Source organism: Culex quinquefasciatus, chromosome 2 (assembly GCF_015732765.1).
Source record: "Culex quinquefasciatus strain JHB chromosome 2, VPISU_Cqui_1.0_pri_paternal, whole genome shotgun sequence".
In the NCBI taxonomy this organism is placed as follows: domain Eukaryota; kingdom Metazoa; phylum Arthropoda; class Insecta; order Diptera; family Culicidae; genus Culex; species Culex quinquefasciatus.
The window spans coordinates 126,399,045-126,413,167 of NC_051862.1; the positions used below are offsets into that span (position 1 = coordinate 126,399,045).

The 14,123-nt window shown below is 36.4% G+C and overlaps 1 protein-coding gene across 1 annotated transcript in view; it reads left to right on the plus strand.

The window, feature by feature from the left end:
- LOC6046309 (Krueppel homolog 1) overlaps positions 1 to 14,123 on the plus strand; it is a 71,341-nt gene that overhangs the window by 13,001 nt on the left and 44,217 nt on the right. Inside the window, exon 2 of the mRNA XM_038252043.1 lies at positions 13,227 to 13,282. The gene's annotated coding sequence lies outside the window, so the exon portion shown is untranslated. The remainder of the gene's footprint in view (positions 1 to 13,226; positions 13,283 to 14,123) is intronic.

Consider the following 14,123-nt stretch of genomic DNA (forward strand, 5'->3'; position numbering starts at 1 on the left):
AATTGAAAGATATTTCAATCTATGGTCATGCCGTTGTTCGTTGACCCATTCAGGCCAATAAGAACCGGTTACCGGTGGCCCCTTGGGAACACTCTCGGAATATGAGATAAACCCTATCATCCGACATATGAAAATTCATGAAATTGAAAGATATGTCAATCTACGGTTATGTCAATGTTCGCTGACCTATCCTGGCCAATTTGGAACCGGTTACTGGTGGCCTCTTGGGGACACTTCTGGAATATGAGAGAAACCCTATCTTCCGACATATCAAACTTTATGAAATTGAAAAATATGTCAATCTACGGTCATGCCGTTATTCGCTGATCCATTCTGGGAATTTTGGAACTGGTTCCCGGTGGACCCTTGGGGACATTCCAGGAATATGAGAGAAACCCTATCATCCGACGCATCAAACTTCATGAAATTGAATGATATGTCAACCAACGGTAACCGGGAACCATGGTGTAGGGATAAGCGTGATTGCCTCTCACCCAGTCGCCCTGGGTTCGATCCCAGACGGTCCCGGTGGCGTTTTTCGAGACGAGATTTGTATGATCACGCCTTCCGTCGGAAGGGAAGTAAATGTTGGCCCCGGACTAGCCTAAAGGTTAGGTCGTTTGCTCAGTCCGATATGTCGGATGATAGGGTTTCTCACATATTCCGGGAGTGTCCCCAAGGGGCCACCGGTAACCGGTTCCAGATTGGTCACAATGGATCAACGAACAACGGCATGACATATCTTTCAATTTCATGAAGTTTTATACGTCGGATGATAGGGTTTCTCTCATATTACGGGAGTGTCCCCAAGGGGCCACCGGTAACCGGTTCCAGATTGGTCACAATGGATCAACGAACAACGGCATGACATATCTTTCAATTTCATGAAGTTTTATACGTCGGATGATAGGGTTTCTCTCATATTACGGGAGTGTCCCCAAGGGGCCACCGGTAACCGGTTCCAGATTGGTCACAATGGGTCAACGAACAACGGCATGACCGTAGATTGACATATCTTTCAATTTCATGATGTTTGATACGTCGGATGATAGGGTTTCTCTCATATTCCGGGAGTGTCCCCAAGGGGCCACTGGTAACCGGTTCCAGATTGGTCACAATGGGTCAACGAACAACGGCATAACCGTAGATTGACATATCTTTCAATTTCATGAAGTTTGATACGTCGGATGATAGGGTTTCTCTCATATTCCGGGAGTGTCCCCAAGGGGCCACCGGTAACCGGTTCCAGATTGGTCACAATGGGTCAACAAACAACGACATGACCGTAGATTGACATATCTTTCAATTTCATGAAGTTTGATGTGTCGGATGATAGGGTTTCTCTCATATTCCGGGAGTGTCCCCAAGGGGCCACCGGTAACCGGTTCCAGATTGGCCAGGATGGCTCAGCGATTAACGGCATTATCAAAGATGGACATATCTTTCAATTTCATGAAGTTTGATATGTAACATGATGGGTTTTCAACAAAAAATCAAATTGGCCGTTCATCGGGTACCCGGGAACCGGTTTCAGGTTACCCGGAAGTGGCCACTAACACTCCAGAGTGGTTCTGGCAATCGTGTATTGTGTTTTTAGTAAGTTTTATGGATCACTTTCAACTATCATGAGAGTATTGGTATCACATATAAGTTAAAAACAGTAAATTATGAACTTTTCGAATGTTCCGGATTTCCGGAACCGGTAGGTCACCTGGCCCTGATATTAATATTTGTGGTCAAAGTACAGGTATATACCTGTCGAATGCAACCCGGAGCATCCTGATTGGTTCAAATTTACCGGAGATACAGGTTGTCAAAGTTGGGGTCTCAAAAAGGCCTTTTTTCGGTTGTAGCCGATTCCCGGTGACCACAGTAACCAAATCCGGTTTTCCAGGTCGGTTTCGGAAAGGGGACGTTCTAAGCTTTCATTTGTGACCAAAAAAACCGGAATCGGTCAAAAAAATGGATTTTTGCCGATTTTTTAAAGTTTGGGGTCGAAAAGGACCCCAATACCTTTAAAGTAACTTTTTTTATGGACGCTCCCCTAGGGGTCGTCCGAGGTTTAATTGTTTTGTGAAATGTGTATTTATACTATAAATTTAATGTCAGAAAATTTCAAGGCTCTAGCATGTATATAGCAAAAGTTATGGCAAATTTAATTTTCAAAAAGGCCGAAAAGGACCCCAATACCGTAGGAAGGTTAATATTGTTCTGTTGGTTTATTACGTAAGTTAGTTTATTACGTTTCTTAATAACATGAATTTTGAAAAAATATTTGTTAAATCCAAATTTTATTTTCAAATTTATGCTTCGGCCAACGCAAATCGCATTTCAAGGGAATTGTTAACCTTTTCTTAAATTTACTTAAAAACCCGGAGGAAAAAATACGGCTAAAATGTTAATTTTCATCAAAAAAAAACTTGTGAAATCGATTGTACTTTTTACAATACAGTGTTTAAAGTTTGTTTTTGAATATATTAGGTTGGTACAAAAGTTTTTAAAACCTGGCCCCTTTCAAATCGGCTTGAAACATCAGGGGCAAAAAAATTTTTTTTTTCAAAAAACTTAAAAATTTCAACGAAAATTCAAGTGCAGCATAAATTGATTTTTTGAAATTTTTGATTTTTTTAAAATACAAATATAATTTGTAAGTAGCAAAGGATTTATAATTGTCTGCTCCACAACTAAAAAATGATCCTACAATGTTAGAAAAAAAAACACGAAATTATAAAATTAAAAATTTTGTTTTAAATGAAAAAATCACCCTTCTGGGTTGATGCAGATTCGAAAAATACATTAAATTTCCCTTAAAATGTCATGTTCAAAAATAAAAAAATACAGTTGTATAACGGAAAATGGCAGAGTTTTTTGTGTTTTTTTTTCGATGAAAAAATTGTGATTTTCGGAATTTTTAGTACATCATTAAATCGAGCGTCCAGTACAAAATCCCTTCGACACAAACTTTATATCTCATCACCGTTTCAAGCTGCAAATTATTGAAAAACACCTCTTCTTCCGCATGTTCAAAACTGGAAGGGGTCGTACCGCCCCTCCGCCACAAGAACGGACATCAGATTCGTGATCAGGGACAAAAGTTACCCCTTAACGCAAATCGAAGAGAAGTCGGGGCAACTTTTCCCGATTTCATGTGGGTTGGTAAAGAATTACCCACTAGCTTTATACGATACGAACAAACTTATATTTATCATTTTCAAATGAATATCAGTAAGTTTTTCTTATTATTAAAAAAAAACTTTGCTTTGAAACACAACCCAAAAAACTGCTTTATTTGTGCTGTACACACTTAGATTTTTTTTACCGAATTCGGTTGTTGAAAAATCGGTATCGTTAAACCATCTGTCAAAATGAACAAAATTTTACCGAAAATTGGCTGTACGATGAACAATAATGAACTTCATTACCGAATTTCGGTAAGTTTTTACCTAATCCGGTAATTTTCAGTTTACCGAATTGTTCAGCAGTTGAAAATTCGGTAAACTTTACCGAATTCGGTAAACTTTACCGAATTCGGTAAAAAATCTAAGTGTGTAGTCTCCACTCGTCCATGTTGTAAACAATTTTCAGTTAATTATCACAAAAGTTTCTGTAAGTTAAGATGAATCTGTATGTTGGCAATTAAAATTTTCTAAGTGACTTAAATCAATTTATTCTTAAACTTGACAGATTGTTTGCTTACGACTTATTCTGCCAAACAGAAAACTTTCTACGAAATTGCATTTTTCTTAAAACTACTTCCAATAATGCGAGTCGGGGATTAAGTATTTCCACTCCTGACCAACTTAATTAGATTTCTGAACTCGACAGTTTTCGTCATTTTCTCGTCTGCAGCAAACAGAACACATTTATGTTAATTTTTTTAAACTGCTTTTTAAACTCGTGTCGTGAAATCAATATGGTGGACCTTTTCGTAATGCCTTAATAAAATCTCAAAAAATCTTTGGATAGAGCACGATCACAGTCGAAAAGCCTTTCAAATCTTATGTAACTTTGTTATAACAGTCAAGGAATTCATGAATTATAGCACTGACTCATTTTTAAACTGTCAATTTCCGAGAAATTTTCAAAAAATCTACAAATTTATTCAAAATCAGCCAACAGCATTTGTCTAATTAGAGCTTGGTGATTTGTTTTTGTCGAACCAAACGTTACCAAAAGAAAGTTCCCCCTTGCTAATCGCCCAAAACCCTGCTCAACTCCAGCGGAGAGTTCAACGCTCCACTTAATGTTATGCGCAATCCGCGCACCCGCACATGCGGGTACATACCAAGATTTACATGCCCCAAAAAAATAAACCAAAAAAGCTCCACTTCCACTCCACGGATCGTCGTCGTGTGGGTCGACGACCTGCAATTACCACGGGCGGAGGCTTTTTTTCGGGCCAAAGAGTTGCGCGATGTCGATGGCCCGAATACCCCACAAACCATGACCAACAGCAAAAAAGAGCGCGCGAAATTTCTCCTCGCACGACCATTCCGGCTTCTTTTTTGACAGTTGCGCAAAAAGACGACCTCATAAAAAGCACGCAGCAGCAACAACTTTAAGGTCTATCCGTCAACCAAGCGACAACAGGCAATTCCTAAAACGCCAACTCAGCGTCGACGTCAAGTGGCTTAGCCAACGCAAACATCGACGACGTCTAAGCCGCGCGAAACTGACCAATCTTAACGCGAATCGCGTTTTGATTGAGGAAAGGAAACCCATTAAAAAAAAATGGGCAAACGCAGAGGTAACACTACTCTACCACAACATTGTATGCCGGCCGGACCAACACTCACATTGGACGGCCAGAAGAGATAAAAAAAGAAAAGTAAGAGGAATAAGAGAGACCGCGAAGATTGGTGGTGGTCAACATAAAACAACATTAGGTAGGCCGAATCACGCACACACCTTAAGAAGTAGCAAACAAAAGAGAAGAAGAGAAGAAAAAACGCGAAACATTTGGTCAGTTGGACCGCGAGCGCGAGCGCGAAACTTGAAGAGACAGACGGAAAAAATGCGATAGAAAAAAGGAGTGCAGAAAGAGAGAAGAACATGAAAATGAGAGATGAATGATCAAATAACAAAACTGGTGAGGAAACCAACGTCAGAAGGATTTATTTTTGGCAAATCATCGTGGAGCGATTTGCGACGCGACATGATCGTTAATTTCATGTTTACGCGTGTGCTAAAAATAAAAATGTCGGAAATATAGGCTTGTTCTGCGTGGGTATAGGCTTGTACAAGGTTGGTGGGATAATATGGGGCTGGAGACCGTGACTTGTTTGAATACATTTGAATAGAAGTATCATATTTCGAATAGGAATATGCAAATGTTGTGTTCTATTAAAAACACTCTGATCTTCTGATATTGTTTGATTTTTTATTCCATGAGGTCAAACATTTGAAATATTACTTAAATTTTGGAATTAAGATCATTTTAGGCCGTAGCAACCATTTTTAAAAGTTTTTGTAAATATTGCTTGAAAAACAGGGAGCAAATTGAAAAAAAAACTTCAAAATTTCATTGAAAACAGAGGTGTAATCAACTGGAAATAATTTATTATCCATTTTACACATTTTAGCAATGTTGAACCAGTTTTTTAAATTTTTCTTTAATTTTCGATGTACATAAACCCAAAAAACTGATTGTACTAATGATTGTAAAACAACTGTACAAGTGTAATTTGCATTTTTCATTCAAATGATGAAAGCATGTATTACTAGCCACATTTTTTATATTTTATCTCACTCTCCCTCGACTTTGTCAAAGGACACACACCGCGTCTAATTATTTTGACCCTAAACTATGTTTCTTTAAAAAAGGGAATCTTTATCGAGTTTATCTCTTTATAAATTGCAAAATCAGCTACAAAAGTATATTCAAACCTTTCAAAATGATTGTCGTAATTTTTAAATTATGGAAACAGATTAATAGTTTAAAAAAAATCTACGATTAAAATATCAATTTGAGTGGAATAGGTTGAATTTAACATTTTATGTTGTAAAATCTGTCCGCATTTTTTAAAACTGTTTTTGGCAACACCTGATATTGTCTACCTCCAAATTTGGCAACATTTTCGTCCTGATTTTGGCAACAACCAAATTAATTTGATATCCTTGTTCTTCTTAAGGTTCCGGAGGACGGATTGATTATTTTTTAATCAAAACATCAAAAAATATCTTGGGGTCATTGAATAAAGAAAAAAAGCTCCAAATAAGCAAATTGTGAAAAACACAATATAATTTTTTTCTAGTTTATTCATTATGTGATTTATGGATAGTTCCTCAATCCTTGTTCATACCTTTGAAGGGTTTACGTTCTTCATGGATGGTTTCCAAACATATAAAGAAGTTCTTTCCTAAAAATATACTTTTCTTGAATCTTTGAAAAATGTGGTCTTGAACAATTTCAAAAGATTACATTTCAAATTAAATATTTCTGTTGGAAATCCAATTTCAAACCTCAAAACAGATTTGTGGAAAAAAAATGTTTTTTTAAACTTTCAAAAAATCTGTTTTCAAAATAACTCACAATTTGACCTAAACAAATCGAATATCATTTTCACTATAGCTCAAATATTGAAATTTTGTTAACACAAAATCATATTAAACAAAGTTAAAAAAATGGTTAAGTCGAATTTCCGTTATCAAAATTTGAACAACAAATCATAACATACAATTTTACAAAATGTGTGTCTTCTTCGATAAAAACATTTAAATAATTTGTATGTTGTATTTTATTGAGGATCCAATGAAACAAAAAGGACTTGGACTTGAAAAAACAAAAAAAAAAACGATGGACAAAGATTCATTCAAGTAGAAAAAAAATGTAAATTTAAATCTTATCATAAAATTTTGTGCGGAAAGCTCTTGAATTAGACAAATGCATGTTATTGTATAGAACTACACAATAGAAAAGCTCTTGAACTACATAAATGCATGTTATTGTGCATAGAAAAAAATATGGTAGTATTACATCTAAGAAGAAGTACAGCTTTTATGTCAGAAAAAATGTGAAATTTAACCTCTGATAAGGCCGATGCAAATATTTAAAAAAATAAAATAAAAAAATATAAAAATTTAAATAACAAGCCATAGCCCGGGCAGACGGTAATAACAAAATTAATAATATTTCAATAACAAATCCTGTTAAAATAACAAAAAGTGTTATTATTTTATCCTGAAGTTCAACTTCAAGAAGAAAAAATAATAACAGTTTCTGATAAAATAACAAAATTTGGTATTGAAGTGATATTATATTGAAAATGTTTAATAACACGCTAATAAGAGGAAATGTTATACATTTCAAAAACTCTCCATATAACAAAATTTGTTATTTGCTCGGTATACTGACTTAGAAATAAAATTATTACAAATCGCACAAATGGAAAAGTTTCTAAGTGTCCATAACACAATCTGTTATTATTTTTTCTTTTGTTAAATATGTTTAGATCTTTGGGATAATTTTGTCTAATTTCGTCGGGGTCATTATTTTGGCCATGAAATGGGGTCCTTAAGCTAAAATTATTCTAAAAAGTTGAAATTTTGGAAGTTGATTTTTTTGATTATTTGATATACCCCCTAAAGGACTTTGTTAAAAATGGTTAGAACTATGGGATAATTTTGACCAATTTCGTCAGGGTCATTATTTTGGCCATGAAATGGGGTCCTTAAGCTTAAATTATTCTAAAAAGTTGAAATTTTGAAAGTTGATTTCTTTTAAATATTTGATATACACAGCAAATAAAGTAGTAATCCAGCTGCGTGTAAAAGGCCTGGGTGTAAAATAAATTTTGCATTATTCTATGAAATTCTGTGTAATATTACACCATGAAATATGTAGCCCATCAGTATGGGAAACCTACTTTATCGAAATGTCAAGCTCACATATACGTTTATCCTTTCCATTTTTTATCGGTCTGATGGCCGAGCGGGCTAAGGCGCCAGTCCTTACTGTAGGTGCTTGGTTTGAGTCCCGTCTGTTGCAACTTTTTTTTGTGTTTACAAAAATTGTACATGCAGCGTGTAATATTAAGTGTCTTTTTTGACGAAGGTGATGTGCATGCTTTTGCATGCGATTTTACCATCGGATTTTTTGCTGTGTACCCCCTAAGGGACTTTGCTAAAATTGGCTAGAACTATGGGATAATTTTGACCAATTTCGTCGGGGTCATTATTTTGGCCATAAAATGGGGTCCTTAAGTTTAAATTATTCTAAAAAGTTGAAATTTTGAAAGTTGATTTTTTTAATTATTTGATATACCCCCTAAGGGACTTTGCTAAAATTGGCTAGAACTATGGGATAATTTTGACCAATTTCGTCGGGGTCATTAGTTTGGCCATGAAATGGGGTCCTTAAGCTTAAATTATTCTAAAAAGTTGAAATTTTGAAAGTTGATTTCTTTTAAATATTTGATATCATCGGGACTGGCAACACCAGCCAGCAACAGTCAAGTGTTCGGAGCTCTTCAAACTTTTCGATTTTTTCGCCGTAATTTACCGTGATTACCCGCGAGTTTGCTGCTCCAGCATGCCAAGGGCCGGCCGTGGCCGTGGCAGTTCGAGTGCGGCCTCGAAAAACCCGCGAAGCTCATCTACCGGCAGAGTGCAGAAAGGTAAACACACCAACGCCGCATCGACCGCCATCGCGCACGGGAGCGTGCCCAGTGACGTCACCGATCCATCGTTTTTACACGTGTCATACCGTCCACGTGAGTCCCCTGTACGGACGAGACAAGCAGCAGCAGCCGTCCACAAGCACCACGACAACAACCACTTCCAACGTTCCCACCAGCAACGAATTTGAGATGCTGAGGGGAGAAGAAAACAACACCGCCAGTGACAGCAGCAGTGCTAGCGACGACGATGACGATGATGAACTTGCGCGCAAGCAAGAAAAGAAGAAAAAATGTAACTCTCCGAAGGAACGACGTCCACCTCCAATTTTTATTTTGGATACGCTGGCAGACGATGTTGACGAGTTGCTTGAGGGCCTCCAATATTGTCTGAAAATAGGTAAAACGTCAGTGCAAGTTATTACACATAACAAACTGAATTTCGACATGGTGGTGAAGAAGTTGAAGTTGGGAAACTTCAAGTTTTTTACATTTGACCCTGCAGAGAAGGTCCCAGTGAAGATCGTCCTTCAGGGATATCCGGACCGCCCGATCTCCGACCTGGAAGAACACCTATCGGGCATCAAGGTTAAGCCTCGAGAGATTAAGGTGCTCTCAAAGCTGATAACGGTGACAGGTACGTACACATTGTACCTCCTGTACTTCGATCGTGGGTCCGTCAAAATTCAGGACCTTCGGCGGATCAAAGCACTGGACGGATTCTTTGTGACGTGGCGATTCTACATGAAGAATCCCGCCGACGCAGCCCAATGCCACCGCTGTCAAAAGTTCGGACACGGTTCAAGAAACTGCAATCTTCCGCCCCGGTGCGTAAAGTGCGGTGAGACCCACTTCACCGAAAGGTGCAATCTTCCGCGGAAAGACCAGCTGGGGAAAACGCCCAGCAGCACAAAGCGCGCGTCAAGTGCGCGAACTGTGGTGGAAACCACACGGCGAATTTCCGTGGCTGTGCCGCGCGGAAAAAGTACCTCGAGGAGCAGGACAAGAAGAAGAAAGCGCCAGCGTCCCGCCAACCTCCGAAGACTTTGAGCTCGAACGCTGCAGCAGCTGGCGGCGGAGCGGTTCCATCGACCAAACCAGCGTTCCCTCCCGGTTGGGGAGGTTCATACGCTAGAGTAGCCGCTTCTGGCGTCGGTACTCCCCCGGGACAAGCTGATGTTACTGGTGATGATCTCTTCACGCTTCCTGAGTTTTTCGCCCTTGCTGGAGAGATGCTCACGCGCTTTCGTGCCTGCCGAAACAAGGCAGAACAATTCCAAGCTCTCAGTGAGCTGATGATGAAGTACATCTACAACGGATAAGCTGCCTTGTGCAGCGAAGTTTTTCGACGTCAACAGACAATACAAACTGTGATTTAGTTTTAAGCTTTTCCTATTTCTATCCTTTTCCTTAGCAAATCTCGAAGGTTTTTTTTATTTTTCCTTCTCTTGCCAAATCCATTGTTAGAATATCCAATTACATCTAAATGAATTATAGTGTAAACCATAGTTGAAAGGAACTCCAAAACTCTATTAGGTTATAAGAAACACTAAATTGTAAATTGATTATTTACTAATAAACACTAATTGAATTGAATTAAATATTTGATATACCCCCTAAGGGACTTTGCTAAAATTGGCTAGAACTATGGGATAATTTTGACCAATTTCGCCGGGGTCATTATTTTTGCCATAAAATGGGGTCCTTAAGCTTAAATTATTCTAAAAAGTTGAAATTTTGAAAGTAGATTTTTTTAATTATTTGATATACCCCCTAAGGGACGTTGCTAAAATTGGCTAGAACTATGGGATAATTTTGACCAATTTCGTCAGGGTCATTATTTTGGCCATAAAATGGGGTTTCAAGCTAAAATTAATCCGATAAAATTAACTTTTGAGAGTTCATTTTTTTTTAATTTTGTTATATTCCCTAACGGAATTGATTTATTTATTGAGAAATTTTGAAGTGTGAATAACAAAAACTGTTATTCCTTCTGTGTTATTGGTTTGTTATTGCAATAACAATATAATAACAGTTTAAGTTATTCTTTGAACAAATCTTTGTTATTGATTTTTGTTATTTTAACAACTAATCCGATCTTCCCAATAACATATTTCGATCTTCTCACAATATCAAAAACTGACCTTCCCAAGTTATTTCCGTCTGCTCGGGAGTCTTCACATTTAAATGAAAAAAGTGTTTGAAAATGCATTTTACACTAGTTCAGTTGTTTTGCAATCATTAGTCATCAAAAAATCTAAGATCTGACAAAAACAAAAATTGTATCGAAAAAAAAGATTTTGCATCGAAAACCCAAATATGCTAAAAATGATTTTAAACGCAGAAGAATGTATTTTAATTTGATTTCAGCTGGTTGCACTTGAATTTTCATTGAAATTGTGAAGTTTATTGTAAAAATATTTTTTTTGCCCCTTGATTTTTCGGGCCAATTTTGACAAAAACTTTTAAAAATATTTGTACCAGCCTAATGTGTAATTTTACCACCATTCTGTTGTAATGTCGCATTTTCAGGCTAAATTGGGGTAAAATTACATCATGAAAGAGGTAATAATCAACCTTCCAAAATAACATCTTCCAAATTTACACATTTTTTTACTGTGTATAAAGATGATTTTATGAAATAAGTTGATTTGTACATGGCTGAATAGGAAAAAGCCTCTGTTGATGCTTTTGTCATCTTTATCCTACTTTATTCTTTCTTTTGGGGCCTTTCTTGTATATTTTTAGAAATTTCGTGGTTCTTAAATTCATGAACAAAACTGACGATTTCTGGAATTGTATTTTTTCCGTGTTAGTCAAACATTATTTCATGTCATTTTATGTAAAAAGTAATATTACCTCTAAAATGCAAACCCTATACCTTTAGTAATAAAGGCACAATATTTAAATTTATTTCTTTAAATAAGTTATTTCACATAATCCGCATAAATTGAGAAAACAGTACATCGGAAAAGAGTTATTATTCAACCTTAATATGTCCATGCTTTCAAAATGAGATTTTTTTACTGTGTATGTGGGAAATGCAAGCACCTTTGATATTTATTCAAAATTCAGGTAAAACCTGTTTAATTACTCCGGTATGGTAAATTCATTATAATAGTCGCTCCAAATTTCCTCATACCTATACCGAAAAGCCGGCCTGAAATCAAAATACATGACCACCACAATTCAAGTCTCGATCCATCAGAAAAAAAAACCTTCACACACTTCAGCAGCAACGACCACGAGAACAACACTCGGCGAGCTACTTCCCGAAAAAAATAAACAAAAAAAGCCCATTCCATTTTAATTCGCCAGAAACCCACATTGACTTTGGATGACCTCCAGAAAGGGGCACCGAAAAAAGGGGGAAGCATATAATTACAAGCGAAAAAAGCCCCGACCAGAACTGCGAAAGAATTAAAGAATTCAGGAAAAAAGGAATGAAAAATAAGTGAAATTACGGAAAAAAAAACTTGAAATACGAAAATGAAGATGAAAGATAACCAAAATTAGCAAGGAAAAGAAAATCATGCGAATTTCATCTTCTCGATCGCAGTTTCTCTCTCTCTCTTTCTATTGCGAACCACAACCACACACAATATCAATCGTTGTGAGCCTGTTTGGCTGGAATTTATTACGTTGCCAACCTCGCGTGGTCGTAATTTGATGAAAAAAGCCGACCGTAAACGGTGATGATAGGCCGTTTTCGTGCTCGAAACTGATTTTGGCTAGTTTTTTCACTTTTTTTGTGAGTAAAATCTTGTTCTCTTGATCTTGATGGATGCAGTAGGCCATGATGATTTGCATTTTTTTTTTGAGGAATTGTTCTGAAAATGATGACTCTTTGTCGATATTGACAGTTAAGAAAAAACTGTAATAAAAAATATAATGGCACAAAAAGATGCTTTTTTATTAATATGCCTAGAAAAACATCTAACTGATAATATTCCTGTTTTTATAAATTTCTTTTTACATTGTTTAATCGGGTACTTAGTCTTGAATTTATAAAAAAAATATCCCAAGTAACATTTTTTTCCAGGAGTTCTACAAGAACTCTTCAACAGCATAGCAGTTTGGACCGCGGTAGGATAAAACTCTCTTCAAGTACTCTTCCAAACTCCCGACGAAGTTTTGAAGAGTATTTTATCCTACCGCGGTCCAAACTGCTATGCTGTAGCTATCTTTAAGAGCACTTGCAGAACTCCTGGAAAAAAAATGTTACTTGGGATGCATTATTGTCCATTATTATTTTTTTGTTGCCTAATATGAATTTACACTCTTAAGTTTGTGAAAAAGTAATGAAGAAACATTCAAAAAAGCATACATAATTAGAAAACAAAAAAAAACATTTTTTTTGTTACTGAAATTACCGATTTTTATTTCTTTGTCCAAAACAGAAAAAAAAACAAAAATAAAATCATCTTAAGGTACTTACGGCAAGAAAAAAAAAACATCAAATTCAGTTCACAAATTCTTTGTCATTTTAAAAGCAAATGCATTAATGCAACATTCACGTCGAAATTAATTTTGATTGTGATGTGCAATTCCAAATTTTGTTATTTTGCAAATTGAATTTATTACAATTTTCTTCTTTTTCTGCAACTATAGGTGGATATTGAAAACAACAATTCTGGAATGTTATTCAACTCAGATATTATATAAAGGTGAGTTTTTTTTCTCATTTTTTTTTTGATAATGCACCTTTTTTAATTTCTTTCCCCTTTGATTGTATGAATAATTTATCGGTAATAGCTGAACATCATCGTACACTTCTTGATTACGTAAACCACGTTTTTCTCTTAGTCTTCCCCACAAAAGCGAGAACTATTCGCTGACCAAACCCGATTTTCTTTGTCCCTCCGTCAACGGTGAAATCGGAATGGAACACCAACTCCACTGGTCGATGAACCCTCCTGCGCCCGGTGACACGTGGCGCAGGTACATGTTCCCATAACAGTAGCTTTGTAATGTGTGTGTCGCCCCGTTGATATCAAACCCAAATTTAGTCTCACTTTCTAAAAAAAACCCTTCCAAAAGTTTGTCTTCAAACAAAGAACTAACGTCATGATTCGAATTCCCGGACGCTTCAAAACCCGGACACTTCAACTTTTTTTTATCAATTATTATGATATAAGTTCGCAATATGAATGTCAAAACTGTGTTATTTGATGAATTCTAACATCGACTTTCATTTAAAGTTTGTTTGAACGCTGTAGTTAATGCCAAAACAATTAAATAAAATAAAATTATAAGTTTTCCAAAAATGCGAAACATTTCAACGGAAATATTTCATAGGCGTCCGAAACACCGGGAAGGCAAAGCAGAAATTTTTGTTTTTGATTTCCTTAAATTCTAGCAAATTTTTATATACACTATCGATTTTTTTGATGTTAACAGCTTATTTGAGACCTAAAGAATGCCATTCACTAACATTTCAGTCCAAATTTGAGCGATTCATAAGCAAAATCGAGTGTCCGGAATTCGAAGCAAAAGTGTCCGGATTTC